The sequence below is a fragment of the Excalfactoria chinensis genome, chromosome 2 (assembly GCF_039878825.1).
Source record: "Excalfactoria chinensis isolate bCotChi1 chromosome 2, bCotChi1.hap2, whole genome shotgun sequence".
NCBI classification, from domain to species: Eukaryota; Metazoa; Chordata; class Aves; order Galliformes; family Phasianidae; genus Excalfactoria; species Excalfactoria chinensis.
Genome location: NC_092826.1, coordinates 130,011,887 through 130,028,872, shown reverse-complemented (window position 1 = coordinate 130,028,872; position 16,986 = coordinate 130,011,887). Strand labels below are relative to the sequence as shown.

At 37.0% G+C, this 16,986-nt stretch overlaps 1 non-coding gene across 1 annotated transcript; it reads left to right on the top strand.

The window, feature by feature from the left end:
- The first annotated feature begins 1,214 nt into the window (after positions 1–1,214).
- On the top strand, positions 1,215–1,341 carry LOC140249275 (U6atac minor spliceosomal RNA). Its single transcript, XR_011902990.1, has one exon. It is a non-coding gene; the product is annotated as a U6atac minor spliceosomal RNA (small nuclear RNA).
- The last annotated feature ends 15,645 nt before the right edge of the window (positions 1,342–16,986 follow it).

Sequence of the window (16,986 nt, the reverse complement as noted above, 5' to 3'; positions counted from 1 at the left end):
ACCTCTGTGCCACGGTTACCCTATTATACTGAAATAACAACACTGGGCCTTATTGGGCTTCAGGATTAGGAATATTTGCTTCCTGGACCTAAATACCCTATGTGGTGGGGGGTGGGGGAAATGTGAAAAAGTGATGAATGCAATCCACTCTTCGAAGTAAGAAAATGGAATCTTGTGCTTGAAAAAAAAATAATTCCAAACTTTCTCTGTTTTTTTTCTTGTCTAATCTGAACTCATAGCTGATATGGACAGGTTTGGTTAAAAAGAATCATGAGTGTTTCCTAATATGAGCCAAGGAGTGGATGTGCAAGGATCTCAGTGGTGAGGAACACATACATAACAAATCTGAGTCCCTTTGCATTCCCTCCAGCATGCCTCTGGCTGTAGGAGCCAGAATCTAGCCCTAAATTAATAATTAGCACTTTAAGTTTAAGCTCTCAAGGAAATGTCATGGGGAAAGACAGAAGAAGCAGAAAATGTTAGTGGGCAGTGTAGAAGGATAGGTGCCAAGAGATTTATACCCAGCATTCCTGACAAGCAAGAACAGAATATCAGGATTTAAATAACCCACTTGCAAGACCTTTCACATCAATTTGACTGTGGTGGGAGGAGAAACTCTACAGGGATGGCCTGTGTGCATCTTCACAGGTAATAAGAAAGAGGAACTCACATCAGCATGCATGTGAGTATGAAAAGAGCTAAAAAGACTGCATTTACGAGTGGCTGGAATCCCATGTATTAGAAGTTCAACTTGCCCTTAGCTGTGTATGCATTTTGAATTTGGTGGAAGGGGTCCCAAATCATTCATATCAACAGCAAGAAAATAGATTCAACAATAGAATTAACACCAATGCATATATTAAAGACTGCTTATAAAAGTCTACACTTCCTGTGAGACCTAGCTAGATGCTTTTTCTTTGAGATAGGATGACCAGTGCTCACTGTATTTTTAGAGGTGAGCAGAGTAACTTTGTAGGCACATATTTGATGAAACCCTAGACCAGCATCCCATTTATACACATAATTAGTCCTAAGCATGACATTTTTTGACGCAATTACCTAAATTTTGCCACTTTATCCTATAGCTATATAACTAAACTAGATTAGTTTTTTTTGTTTTTTGTTTTTTGTTTTGTTTTGTTTTGTTTTTTAATCCACAAATTAAAAACAAAAGCACTTCTTCTGCTGCACAGGTGTACGTATAATGTATGATCGTGTTGTATGAAAGGAGAGAAGGTTAGCACTCCCCTTGATAAGGATGAAAGAGGCCCTAGTGGCCTATGCAACATGCATATGATTAAGGCACTGCCATTTTTTTCCTCGTTGCACTCTACAACTTCCTGCAGGGAGGTTATGATGAGGAGGGGTTTGGCCTCTTCTCCCAGGCAACAAACAGGACCCAAGGAAATGGCCACAAGTTGTACCAGAAGAGGTTTAGATTAGACATAAGGAAAAACTTTTTCTCTCAGAGAGTGGTCAGGCACTGGAATGGCTGCCCAGGGAGTTGGTGGAGTCCCTAGCAGTGTTCAAGAGGCGTCTGGATGAGGAACTACAAGGTATGGCTTAGTGGCTTGTGGTTGCAACAGTAATGGGAGGATGGTTGGACTGGATGATCTCATGGGTCCTTTCCAACCTTGTGATCCTATGACTCTATGATGATCCCATCATGCAAGTTGTGACTGCATTCAGCCCTACACTAAAGCAACCTAGCCAAACTAAGTAAAACAGATCTGCATTCTTGGCTGCAGAATATACCAAACTCTGGGCTTTGGGATAAAACAAATTTATATGCAGCCACATGCATGCACATGTGTGTGAGAATGGGCAAATCATACACAGATCTCCAGGGGCAATCTGCCTTGGGGTGTACCACTGTGCTGTACTGCAGTCCATCAGGTTATATCTTGTCTGGACACCTGCCAAAAGATGCACTGCAAATCATTTGGATTTCAATTCCTGCTGAGGCTGAATCATGAATAAGGGCTGAAAGCTGTCTCAGGACATTAGGATTTACTTCTGTTTGTGTTCCCTCATGGAAATACAAGCATCTTTACTGACTTTACCTGCAGCAACTGAGGCACCTAAAGAGTTAGACAGCAACTAAGCCAGGATTTGGAGGATCAGAGTGTTGCCGAAATAGGGATTTAGTTATTGGTCCTCATTTAGGTACTAAAATAACTTCAGTTAGCTGGCAAATTTGAAACTGTTCCTCAGGGGAAAAAATAAAAAAATAAAAAAAAAGAAAAAAAAAAATCTGTCTTTAATTGTGGCTGCTGAGCAGTTTCAAAAATCTGGTCCTGTACAAATACCCTCTAAATGTAAGCAAATACTGATCCCTTGCTGAGTTCTCAGATCTATTGCAAACAATCCAAGACTTCATAAAAATACACAGCTTTTCACTTACCCTATATTTTGTCTCATATTAGGTCACTAGCCAAAAAGACTCTTGCCAGCACTCAGTTTAATAGGGAGAAGGAAACAGTCTTATTAGTTGAGTTTATTTATGATGACAAAAGGAAAATCATGAAAACCCCAAGTTGTAAATGGTAATTTATTCCTGATAAGTAGTAAATCAGCAGGATTTCACTGCCCACATGGGGACCTGCAGTTAAATAATTAATGATAAATAATGAGCCTCATAAATGTTCATAGTGTTTTCGAACAACTACTTATACATGAGCTCATTCTACACATTCTCCTGCTGCTATAATCATGATAACCTGGTGTCCTTACTGCATTATAAAAACACAAGATAATAACACTAACCATCTCTGTGGTTAAGTTTATAATATTCTTTGCTAGGTTAAACTAATTTTTCACTGCATCCAAGACAGTGCTGAGTTAATGTTTCCAACTGATGCAGCTTTTGTCCTGATAAACTTAGCTCACATTATCATCAGACATTCCAATGATGTTGCATTTGACTGAAAATATATATATAGAATTATTAAAATAAATGAACAAAAGTTAAGGATGTAAACTTTTGTATGCTGCATCACAAACCTGTAAAATTTCCTGGTACTAGTAGTGAAAAAGATATGTGTAAAAATACAGTAAAATATATTTTCCTATGGGTCAAAATACCTGAATGCTTGTAGATTTTCATGTCTCCTTCTACATTGCTACCATTCAGCACTAGCCACCAGATGAGTCCATACTCATACCCTGACAAGCCCCTAACCTCAGTTTTCTTGTTCTGTAATTTCCCTTTCCAAGGTTCTAATGTTTCTCCTGTTTTCTCTAGCAATTAGCTCATTAATTTCTTGAGGTCAGAGACCAGGAACTTGAAGAGTTCAAATCTGTAGTGCTGTTCCTCTTTTGTTTCATTTCAAAAGTATCCACACTGGCACAACCTACTGGGGATGAGGGCAGTCTTCACAGTTGTCTTTAGTCTGCAGGAGAGTCAACTGTTGGAAAGGGTAGACAATTGCAGGACAAGGGAAAATTGTTTTAATTTGAAATAGGGAAGATTTAGGTTGGATACCAGAGGAAAGTTCATTACCAAGAGAGTGGCTAGTTGCTGGAACAGTCTGCCCAGAGAAGTTGTGGATGCCCCATACCTGGTTGGATGGGGCCCTGGACAGCCTGGTCTAGTATTGGATATGGAGGTTGGCAGCCCTGCCTATGGCAGGGGGATTGGAGCTTGATGACCCTTGAGGTCCCTTCCAACCCCAGCCATTCTATGATTCCATAGTTTTCCTAGCAACAACGCCATTATAGCACCTGTGAAAAAGTGGATCAAATCCACTTATGCAGGTTTTTGTGAGAGCGGCATGCAGGCTTCTGTTCACCACTGGCAATAAATGCACAGGTAATAGTAGTGACGATTTCTAAAAATAGTGTTGTATAGTTGAAAATTTACTCTGTCAAATGGTACTACTATACTCTATCGACTAGTTTCCATGGAAATAAATAAGACGTATTACTTTCAGAACAACTATGTGCATATCTACATACATATATGTGAGAATATACATACTATTAGGAAGTCAGTGCTTGTTTGTTTGGTTGTATTTTGTTGTTTTTGTTGTTGTTGTTGTTTTTTAACATAGAATCATTCTGAATTATGAATGAATACTTTTAAACTGCCAGACCACTGGAGGAAAATATGGTTTTCACAGTTGAAGTGCGCAAATATTTCTGTATTTCTTTGCTAGGGTGGGCTTCTGGGGTTGCCCTGAAAGCTCTATGTCGGAGCTTGTAATAGGACTACATAGCACACCAATTGTTGGGACGTGTCCTTTGACAGGAATTACTGCACTACAAAGCTTTCAGAGCACAGTGGTTTTTTTCTTCAAATAGGTTTTTCACATTTATCCTGATTCTGAAGATTTTCTTGAATTCTGTGCATGTAAAGTGCAAGATGTGAGTGCTGCTCTATCTGCTGTTACTTTAAGAATATATGCTGCCACATTAAGACTCTCCTAAACAGCATAAAAATCTTTCCTCTTTACTATGTGAATAATGGAAAACAGACAGATGTCTGCTATTAAGATAAACCACTCAGCGGAGGTTTCTTGTGTTTTGCAAACTGAGAAATAGAAGCTATTCTCCACGCCACCAGCTATGGATTATCTCACTGAAAAATCATAGAATAGCAACAAACTATTAATTATCTCTCTTTACTATAAACTACTGAAATCACTCTGTAAATGTTTTTCTTTTATAAAGATAAACATTTCTGTCACATCGTTTGTATAATTAATCTTTTTTTCAATTTAGGGGACAGTCTCATTTTCACTGGGAAACTGTTTATAAAAATACTTGAGAGTGAAAGATTGATAATAAAGTTTTCAAAGTGCATTATATTTTTTTAGGTTTAACAGTCAGTCTGTTTGTGGGATGTTTGCACTGTTGTTCAAACCATGTCAAGTTATATAGCTAAGCTGTTTCCACAAAGGAATGGAGGGAAAAAAAAAAAAAAGAAAAAAAAGTGGATTTGGGAAATATCCAATGATTTTCAATTTAACTTTCATAAAAGAAACTTAAACTTGTAAAGAAAGGGCCTTAGAAGCAGCTTTACAGGACAAAAATTGGAAAAAAAGATAATTATGAAGATCTGGTTATGTTCATCCCCCAAGCTAATCATATTATCTTTAAACATTATATAGAATATCACTTTTGTAAAATGTAGGTTGTGGTTGATTACTAATGGGAATATAATTCTTATTCTCTGTACACCTGTATATTACTGTAAGTAACACTAGATTTTGAACCCAAGCATTAGGATTCACTTTTTGAATATTTCTTACTAAAGGTTTCTTCCTGTATCAACTTCTTTTACATATGAAAAATAAGGATTATTTTTAATGTTCTAAAAGTAATTCAGCAATTCCAATATTTCTTCTGTTTAAGTTGATTACTTGTCATTTCCCATAAATTTCCTGCATAGTAGGCCTAGAGAATTTCAAGAAATTTATCTCCAGATGAGACTTGACTCTGACTGCAGGGGCAAAAATAGAGTCATACAGCAACTAGCTATATTGCTATAATACTGCAGCTGAGAAGGACAGAGATTAATACCAAGTTGAAACAAAACAAAAGCTTCTTTTTGGATAATGTTAGGACTGTGATTTTTCTTGTTAAAGTGAAATCTGTGTCATGACATTCCCACATTTTTACCATTTGTTTTCAAACAATTATTTTGATGTTTAGTTTGCCATTTCAGCATGAAACAGAAAGAGATTTTTCCCACAAAACCAATTTAATTATGAATATGCTGAGACTAAGGAAGCTGGGTCTGTTTAGTCTGAGGAAGAGGAGGCTGAGGGGAGACCTTATCGCTCTCTTCCAGTACCTAAAAGGTTCTTACAGTGAGAGTGGGGCAGGTCTCTTCTCACTAGTGACATGTGACAGGACAAGGGGAAATGGCCTCAAGTTGCACCAGGGCAAGTTTCGGTTGGATATTAGGAAGAACTTCTTTACAGAAAGGTTGGTTAGGTACTGGAATGGGCTTCCCAGGGAGGCAGTTGAATCGCCATCCCTGGATGTGTTTAAGAGCCGTTTGGATGTGGTGCTCAGGGATATGATTTAGCAGAGGGTTGTGGTTGTTTTTTTTTTGTTTTTGTTTTTTTTGGGGGTTTTTTTGTTTTTTGTGGTTTTTTTTGTTTGTTTGTTTGTTTGTTTTTTGTTTTTTGTTTTTTTTAGAGATAGAGTACTGGTTATGCTGCGGTTGGACGTGATGATCTTCAAGATCTTTTCCAACCTGGGTAATTCTATGATTCTATGATTTTAATGACAATCAAAATCCCTGCTTGAAATACAACAGAACATTTATCACAGTCTTAATCCACAGTTGTATTCTTGTTCCTGTGTTTACACAGGATATACAGTCTTTTCTCTTAGTTGCATCTCACTTACTTGTTGTCTAAAACTGGTTTATGTGTCTGTAATTTAAATGAAGATTTTTATTTTTTTTTTAATCTCTGCCAATACCAACTTCATCAGAAGAACTAAAAGTGAAACAAAGAAACAAACAGTATGTTTGGGCTACTAGATATTGTGAAAACATTCTCATTTTTTTCCATTCCTTGATACTGAGAACAAGAAGTATGTATAAAGAGGCAACCAACTTGCTTCCACTGAATGTGACTGTAGTGCACAATTTTCTTGTGAACATCTCTCCTTGTTTTGCTGCAGAAGATCTTGTACAATCAGTTGCATGGTATAGTGAGACTGTCACCACAAAAAATAATAATATTTTTTTAAAAAGTAAATAATATCAAGCTTTTAACAACAATGTCGTGTTTCATACAAGATTTTACTATGATCTGATGTTACTAAGTTCCTTAAGTTCCCTCTGGACAGTCATGTTCAGAAAATAGTGTGACCAAACACTTGCTAATAGAACAGCGTGAAAATCTGAATTTATCTTCTTTTGTTGTGTGACTTTTATTTTGTAGAGGTATTTGCATGGGATCCTAAACAATTCACACCTTCTTGATTAATAACAAGCTCATATATGCTGCAGAACTTTTTAAAGACAACCATGGCTGTAATGAAGAAATTGAGTGCTGATTCTGTTCACTGTAAATATAAGTGGGTAAAGTACAATAATAGTGAGGTTATACTTGTTCTCAACTAACAATGGTGTGTGTTCAAGCATTGCCAGGTGAAGTATTTTTAATCATCCCCCCCTCTTGCCCCACATAAATGAGAATACTGAAAAGCTACAGAATTAGATAGAGTCCATGCTGGAAACTGTCAATTCTAGCTTCTCAGAGCTTTCATTATCCATGTCATGTGTGATGACATAAGAAAAAATTCTTTGATCTTATAAGATTAAAAAAAAAAAAAAAAATTGAATGTGAATTGCAGTACGGTAGACCTCACACAGCTTTTTAGAAAGGCAAAGGGTTCCTGAGATCACCCATTTAATCCATTGTTGAGGAAGGCCCACCTCTATCTTGGAAGCCACCTTTTCTAGTATAAATGGTGAGATATCATCTCAGACAAACTGGGTAGATTTTCAAAGGGATGTGCAGGAGGTTCACTAACAATTGCCTGTATTTGTCAATGGGTACTTAATAAACACACTGCTTTGAAAATTTACCTCTGTGTGTCCACTCTTCTTTTAGCCATACAATGGCAGCAGCCAGTTTTCTAAAGAAGCTCCACCCAGCCGGCCTTTCCAGCTGGGAGGGCAGAAGGACATCTGGCTCCAGAGCCAGTGTCAATCATATTCTAACAATCAGTGTTTTTCCTCAGCTGAATTTATTATTTGTACAAAGTGATCTGTTTTTCTCAGCTAGCTTTCTAAACTCCCTTCTCCAAGGTTACTGCATTTGAGATTTAAAAGTTTTTCTAGCTTTTCTTCCTTAAAAGTTGTTATTTTTGTGTGTGTATTTTTGTTTTGTTTTGCTAGGGTTTGGGGTTTTTTTTTGGTTTTTTGGTTTTTTTGTGTGTTTTTGGTTTTTGTTTTTTTGTTTCTTTGTCACTGAGACACATTCTTTATATGTGATGTCTCAGATTCTTTCCTGATGGCTCTTCAGAGCTTTTACCCTGGAATATCCCTGTCTGCTTTGTCCCTCACTCTAATGCTTCTCTCACTCCAATTGTATTTTCTCTTTTCATTTGCAATAAGACTGCTTTTCAAGGGAAGAGTCTGATTTTTATTACATACTTTTCCAAGCAGAGAATTCATCATCTTCTGTGTTTGTGAAATGATACAGGTAATGAACATGCCATAATAAAAAGTGTTTGAACATGAAATAACTTGCTGACTAAATGAGATTTTGAAGCATACTATGGTGCATAATTTCTCTCCACTTTGAATGTTTACACAGGACCTTGTAGACAGTTGCTGTGTCTTTCACCACTGCTTATCTAGGCCAGCAACAAATATATCAGCACAATCTATGCATCATTACTCCTCTGTGTTTGTATTTTCCTTCTAATTTTTCAACAGAGCAAGAATGATGTTAGCTTCAGATAAAACTGAGATATTGGACAATAATCTCCTCAGGTGTATTTACATCACGGAATTCTTGTTTTAAAGGGATCTGTTTAAATGTAGTTATTTTCATTTCAAAAGTGCCATGGTACTTATCAGTCAGTAATTGAGCAGATACGAGCTCAGGATATGCTCAGGAAATCACATACATTCTCAGCAATCCTAGATAAAGCTATGTTTATGCTACCACTGCACTGCTTTTAGCATTTGAAAACTATTTTCATAGATATTTCAGTTTGAATACAGTCACTTCTGGAAAAGATAACAGGCAATATAAGGCCATACTGACGTCTGAGGGAGTTGAAATTATCATTTAGATGATCCAAAGAACAGCTTTTTCCCCTGATTTACTTCTTCCTCTCAGCAAATCCAAATAATTAAGTCAGATTATTTTCTTGGATCTGTGTAGAGAGTGAAATATTGTTAGTAAAAGCGTCAGTACTTCATGAATACTTAATAGATACCTATCAGATTGGTCATAAGGGACAAATCTTAACAGGACTAAAATAAGAGGTTATTAGTCCAAATTCAGAGATACAACATGAATCTATCTTAAGAGGTGGATTTAGAATTGGAGTGTGTAAGTAGCTGAGAAGGGAGCAAACTGGCGAGAAGTAGAATGACAAAAGAATACCACCACTCCTGCTGCTTTATATTTATCTTTAATTTCAAGCATCTTTCAGTTGCAAACGTTTTACAGAATCACAGAATTGTAGGGGTTGGAAGGGATGTCTCGGGATTGAGTCCAACCCCCCTACAGCAGGCTGCACAAGTAGGCATCCAGATGGGTCTTGAATATCTCCAGAGAAGGAGAATCCACAACCTCCTTGGGCACCCTTATTAGAAGGGGTTCCTTCGCATATTGGTGTGTAACTTCCTATGTTCCAGTTTATGGTCATTTCCCCATGTCCTGTCCACAGAGACCACTGAAAAGTGATTGGCCATGACCTTTGATTCCAATACTTAAGCTATTCATAAACATTAACAAGATCACCTTTCAGTCTTCTTTTTTCAAGGCTTAACATGCCCAGTTCACTCAGATTTTCCTCATAAGAGAGATGCTCCAGGTTCTTTATCATCTCCTTGGCCCTCCACTGGACTGACTCATTCCAGGAGATCCCTGTCTTCTTTGTACCAGGAAGCTCAGAACTGGATGCAGTACTCCAGGTGAAGCCTGTTCAGGGCAGAGTAGAGGGGGAGGATCACCTCCCTCATTCTGCCAGCTATGGTCCTTTTAATGCACCCCAGGATCCCACTGGCCTTTTCTGCAACCAGAGTACACTGCTGGCTCATGGCCAACCTGTTGTTCAACAGGATCCCCAGGTCCTTCTCCTCAGAACTCTTCTCCAGCTGGTCATGTCCCAACCTGTACTGATACTTGTGGTTATTCCTTCTCAGGAGAAGGTGACTTTGTTTGTGGTAAAATATGTGATGTCATAACTTTATCTTTCCACTAAAAGCAATATGGCTACTATCACTTTGAGCAAATTCATAATACAGCTTAGTAAATGGAAATTTTTATAGGAGCAGCTAGCAAAATAGTGGGATGCATGAAAGAAGCCAGTAGAACGTTGTTCCTCCCCACCTTTCCCACTGTTCTTTGCCTTTCCCATCTTCAGAAACAGTAGATACCCCTTCTGCACCAAAGCATGCTGGATGCCTGAGGAAACTCCCTTTTGCTTTTGTCTGGAATTGAAATGTGCTCAAAATGATGTTCATAGCTATCTCAAAAGGAGTCTCACCAGTCTGACATGCATGAATATATCATCAGTGCTCCAGTTAATTGTGTTGGGGCCCAGATTCACTTTTTCACTGTAGTCTTTCAAATCCAAGACAGGAGTGTCAGAGTTAACCAGCTATGTGAGTTCATCCTTAAATATATCAACCTTTTTCTGAGTTAGTTAAAACAAATGGAGAGGAGGGATTTTATTAAGCTGTCAGTTATGCTGAGAATACAGACTACACCGCTGGGAATATGGATGCAAGAAAAACTGCCTGGTGTTCTCATGTTAATATTAATACATTGGATCCTGTTCCAACTCACTTATTTTAATACTGGAATTTGAGCTTTGGGAATAGGCCTAATTTGTAGAGTTTTATATTCAAATGAGACTAAATTTTACACTGCTATATTTCTTGCACAACTGTCCATGTCTCCAGAAAGTAGCTGAATTGTTGTGATTTCTCTACTTAGGATTAAAAATGAGCGACAAAGAAAGTTTTCAGGGGTACTGTATAATTCCTTTGGAATTGAGTAGTTCAAATTTCTGTTCCACCTCTTGGTCACCAGAGGATAGAAATGAGACACGGAATTGGCATGAGAATAAGGAAACCATATATGAGCATGGACTGAGCCTCCTGCATTAAGAGAGTATAGCTGGTCACAGCTCTTAGTTTAAGGATTTATGGATGGCTATTTTATGTCTCAGCATCTGTTCTGCATCTCAGTATCTGACACAGAGAAGGAATCTCCCACAGTGATATGAACAAAGACAACACTGCATTCATATATAATTTGGCAGATGAAATTTTGTCCCTAAAAACAAAATATTTGTTTGGCTAGTTGGTCTGAAAGTAGTCAGGTTTCATGCTTTATATTTTGATGTATTTATTAGACTTTAATAGCTAAATTGGGGTCATTACATGATCTTATTATCATCTGTGCAAAACAAACTGAAAAATAATTTTCTCCTCATCTCTGCTCAAGTTAGACCTTACTCTATGTCTGATGTGTCAAAATCAGCCTTTTGCTGTTAGTGGGTCTGCAGTTTAGGGAGTCCAACAGATATAAATACTGAAGGATTTTCATTTGAAGTTGTCTTGTAGAAAGATGTCACTTAAAAATGAGCTTTGGTCCTTTTCATGACATTTTTGTCTTCATTTCTAACAAAAATAATCACTTTTACTGGTTGAAAAAGCATTCACAAGTGTTGAATCATGAGTGCAAAGTTTAGCTTCTGATATCAATAATCACTATCCTTATATAAGTGCCTGATTTTCTTCTATTCTTGTCTTTTAAAAATATGTAGGTGCAGGTATATATCTATATATAGAGAGAGAGAGATCTTGTTACTGATAAGGTACAAACATCCTCTCTGGTTTCTTTCATGGCCCATTCAGATTGGCTATTAGGAAAATTTTCATCTCAGGAGTGGTAAGGAATTGGGACAGGCAGTCCAGGGTGGTGATGGAGTCACTGATCCTGGAGGTGTTCAAGAAATATGGAGATGTGGTACTGAACAACATAGTTTATTGGGCATGGTGATGATGGGCTGACTGTTGAAATAGATTATCTTACAGGTCTTCTATATATAACCTTAATGATTCAATGATTCTATGATCATTATCTGATTTGAACACCTAATCTGTAGAAATTGACAAGATTTAACTAGTCAGTCTCTTAAATCAAAAATTCTTCTGTGGAAATAGTGATAAAACGGCAATTTTACTACTTTGGAAAACAAGCCAAAAAACACACACAAAAATAAAAAAGTTTTAAGAATTACTTTACTCGGAGCAGAATGGAACAACTTGAATAATGGATGTTCCTTAGAGTGAAACCTGAGAAATCTGAAATAAGAGTAAATTTGTTTATTCATTTATTTGTTTGTTTGTTTGTTTTATTATGAGAACTGTGAGGAATAGTATCAATGACACCTTACAATGGGTCATTCCAGCACAGAAAAATGTAAACAAGATCTCCTTCACACAATGCAATACTATCAACTGCAAAATGGAATATTCAAGAGAGAATTCATCCATATTGGTATAAATGGTTCAAATGTGACAATATGATGGACTGATTAGGCTCTTTTTTGGAGGCAGTCTGGATTTTGACATGCTGTATTGTTGTTACTGTTTGGAAGGAATAGCAGATATCAAACTGCTTTCCAAGGAACAGAGACATTGACTCTGGTGGGGAATGGAGAAAAAGTGTACATTGCACGGTATAAGACAAGAAAAGCAGAGATAATTCATGGAAGAGTAAATTTAATTTTTCAGGCAGTCAAAGTGCAATACAAGAAAATATTTGACTGTCGGTAGTTTTGGAGTTGCCTATTTCAAGGGTGATAAAGTAGAGACTGCACAGAACAGTTTGTGTTTAATGGAAGCAATCACCGTTTGTGAGGTAATTACTTAATTTTCTATTTCTACTGTAACACCATCTCAAATTTAGTTCTTCTGGTGCCAAATTTTACTAAATTGGCAATGATACTTATGGAAAAAGGACTCAAGACCAAATGAATGACTAAATAATGATGGATCAGAGTACTGAGAAGCGGCACACTCAAGAAAGACACAAAAACACAAATCTATTCCATTGCATTATTGCCTACGGACTCCTTTTGAGTGGGAGTAGGTTTTGTGCCCGCGTTAACTTTTTCATAGACATTTAACAGCAAAAAGAAATTAATGCAGCATCTAGTTGTGTGTCTAATCATTAAATTCCTTTCCTCGTGCATAGTTCTTCAACCTCAGAAAATGTCCTGTATGTAGCAATATTAATGTTGAAAAGGCAGAATGTTACAAATCTTGTATGGTGTTTTGAAAACACTGTCCCTTAACAAAGGCAACTCAGTGCCAAGGTCTGATGTTCATTGTGTACTTTTATGTCTCTCTATGAGCTGATTTCTTCACACAGGGGATATTTGAGAATTACCATAAAGAAGTGTGATCTGTTCTTTAATAAGGAACTCCTAGATGTAAGGAACTTTTTGTTTCTTTAGTCTGAATCTAAACAATTTGGAAATTTGGGCATGCCTGCTGTGGAGTTTGCTGCTACTAAATTATTTTAAACTGTTTACAAATATCTAGTGTACATGGGCATTAACCTTAAAGATAATAATGTAGTAAGAGAGAGGGTTACACTGTTCCAAGAGGCTGAGCTTCCAGCACTTCTCCAATCTCCTATTCTATTTTATTAGCAGCACCTAGACAACCAACCTCAAGTCTGCCTGTCTTCAGGGGTGTGTCATGATTGTCTTAAGGATTTTCAGTATCACACAGGGAATAGAAATATTAACAACTAAAAGATTTTCAACATACACACTTCAGTACAGAGTGTAGTGTCTTTTCCTGCCCCCCAGAACACTAAATCAGGACTAACCATTGGGAACGTCCAGTGTAAACATTTAAGTTGATTATTCTTATCTTACTCATGCATTAGCTAAAAAGCATGAGAGGTTGCCAAGCAAACAGTCCTGAGGAGCTCTTATTGAAGAACAAGACATTCCAGTTACTGCAATGAAAACACAAACAGAGTTTCTCCTAACAATTAATTGTAAGAATAGAAACAATGTGGGCATTCCACTTGACACAAAACAGTAAAGTGTGGAAGTGCTTCTTAAAAAGAAGTCTTTTTTTTTTCCCTGAAAAAACATTGATTCCTTGTAAGTATTTGTCATAGAAACTGTTCTAAGGTTCAGTTTTCATTTCCAATCACAAATAAGCTTTTTAATCCCCACAAAATAATCTGTCTTAGATTATCTGTCTTAGATGCATTTTAATCATTTTTGTAATTTTTACAGTAGAACATTGGTCACTTTTTAATTAAAAAATTTGTTTTTGTACAACATAAAGCCATGCTGTCTATCCCTCATTCATACTACCTGAATGATTTGTAGTGTGCTTATTAATGATAAATTTAACACTGAGTTATGACCAAGATTTGCTGTATGGGGGACTTGGGACTGGAAGGTTAAATGACTGTGGATACGTGACAGAACATGTCTATCCACAGCTAATGCAAATGGAAAAGGCCACTAGATAGTTCTGATAGTTTCTCTTCATCTTTCTGTGATTCAAGTATTCATATAACCAGTGTGGTCAATGAATGATAAAGACCTTCCATGCAGTGGTATCCCAATGAGTTATCCTGTACACAGCTGTTACATCTGCTTCTCTGTTTGCACATTTTCCTGATAGTGACTCCGTGTTTTCAACCTTCCTATAGCCATTGCTATGTAAAAGAACTGACCCATAAATGCAGTCAGATTTCCCCAGAGAGTATCTCAAACTTTGCTCACTCCTTCTGTTCTTTTTACCTAGACCCACAGAAGAAACTTATTATTACAGACAGACTATATGCAGTTACATGCTTCTCAGTGTCCTTTGTTTCTCTGTCTTCCTTTCCCATGCTATGCATATTTTGTTTAGATTTTCATTTTGTTGTAAGATGAAATCTGCCTCTCCTCATCAAGAATTCTACTCTACTGTGTCCTAGTTTATCAACAGAATGTTTTGAATCAATTAATTACTGTTGCTGAAATGCAAGTTTGACATGTGAACAATTCTGTAAAAAGAGACTGAAATAAATGGGGACTAGAATGAATTTCATTGACCTCTTCATAAGAAATAAACCAAAATTTAACTTGAAGAAAAAAAGAAAAAAAGAAAAAAAGAAAAAAAAAAAAAAAAAGTTAACTTTTTCTCCACAGGTTTAAAACCCCAAAATGATAACGATACATACTTTGGAAGTAGAATATAAATATACATATTTCCAAATTCTGAAAAAGAAACAAACAAACAAACAAAACCCACCCTGTACCAGAGAAATGACATTATACTTATGTTTTATATTTTCACACATATATGTTCAAATGTATACATTCATACATATGCATATATGGCATGTTCATATACATGTGTACATTGTACATGTGTATATAAGAATAAGAATATATGCAAGAACAAAGAAAATATTTTATTAGTTTTCAGACTGAACTAATATTAATAGTCACTTGAGTTAAACACAGAGGCACTTGTCATTGAAATGTAGTCATTTTGCACATGCATTCTCCAGGTACAAATTCACTGTCTACTGCTCTATAATTTTTCTCTCTCTTATCCTCTGTCCTAATTTTGAGTTTGTAAACATAGTCAAAGAAAGTTACTTCCACAAAGAAATGTTCCTCTCCTGCGTCATTATTTTTCCATCATCTCTTTTAACTGGAGAGCAGTAGAGAACTATGCTTTAATTTGATTTCTGTGTATTTTGATTTCTGCATACAGTTTTTTGCACTTAAAAGGTTATTTATTTTATAACCACAGGATGATTTTATAAGTGGTTTGTAACAGTGTTCCTACTAAGTCAGTAGAAGGTATTGAAGGTATTTAATTCCTCATGAAGGTATTTAATTCCTCATGCCCCAGTCATAGAAAGATGTATAGCAATTAGAGGAAGTTCATGGAGGAGGCAATTAAGATTGGAGCCCTAAAAGGGCTAAGCTACACATCAGATTTTCTAGCTAAGCAATCACAAAAGAGAAGGGATGACACAATAACCCCTTATGGTTATGTGATATGTGAAAAACCTAAGAAAGGAGAATCACAGGGGCTGAAAGGAACAACGTGGGATCATCAAATCCAACATCATTGCTAAAGCAGGTTCCCTGCAATAGGTTGCACAGGTAAGTGTCCAGCTGGGTCTTGAATATCTCCAAAGGAGACTCCACATCATCTCTGGGTAACCTGTTCCAGAGCTCCACCACCCTTACTGTATGGACCTCCTTCCTGCCATCCACAGTCTTTTAAGTGCACCCCAGGATACAATTGGACTTCTTGGCCAATAGGGCACACTGCTGGCTCATGGCCAACCTGTTGTCCACCAGGACCCTCAGGTTCTTTTCCACAGAGGTCCTCTCCAGGACATGCTAACCTATACTGATGCATTTGGTTATTCTTCCCCAAGAGAAGGCGACTTTAGGTTTGTTTTGTGATACAGATGTGCTGCAGTCAAAGTTGAAGGAGCAATATTTAAGACAAATTTGAGAGAAAAATAGTCTCACAAACTTTCTGCCAGAATGTAGGTCTGTGGAAGGAAGCTGTGACAATGAAAGAGAAGGCAACCCATTTGTAGTTTACATGCCTTCATTTGTTACTTGTGTATGAGACATTACATACAGAGTATTGCCCTGAGCTGCTGCATAGCCAATACACTGAGGCACACTTTTTTCACTCCTTCCCTTCAGTCTGGAATGCAATAATTTAGGATGTGGTTGAAAATAACATCTCTGGCATCTCAGGTACCCTAACAGATTGGGTGGAGTTTTTTGAATCTAGGCACCTAAATTCCACCTAAACTGCACCTTGTACACCTAAGTACTAGTTTCGTGCTGGAATAAACATGCTGCAAATTATACACGCACACAATTACATCATCTCCTGCATGCCACATATGCTTTGTATGGTGTGGGGAATGATAAGGAGGAAGACCTTCTACCCACTTTACCACTCCTTGCTTGGCTGCACTTGCTCATCTGTGTACATCCAAATTTATGTTCCAGGGATGGTGAGCAATACAGAAGTGTAAAATTTCCCAAACAAGCCCACAGAAAATTGTGTGAGTGTGACTGAATTTACAGGGGAAGCTAAAATGTCTCAGTAAGTCAACAAGGGAGTAGCAAACCTGCCATCACAATGTTATTGTTTTAAAGGTAAGGTATTCCAGAGAATTCACAGACCACAATATTAAGACAAAATACAGAGTTTTAACTAAGAAATTCCTTAGATTTTAACTTTCTACTATATGTAGC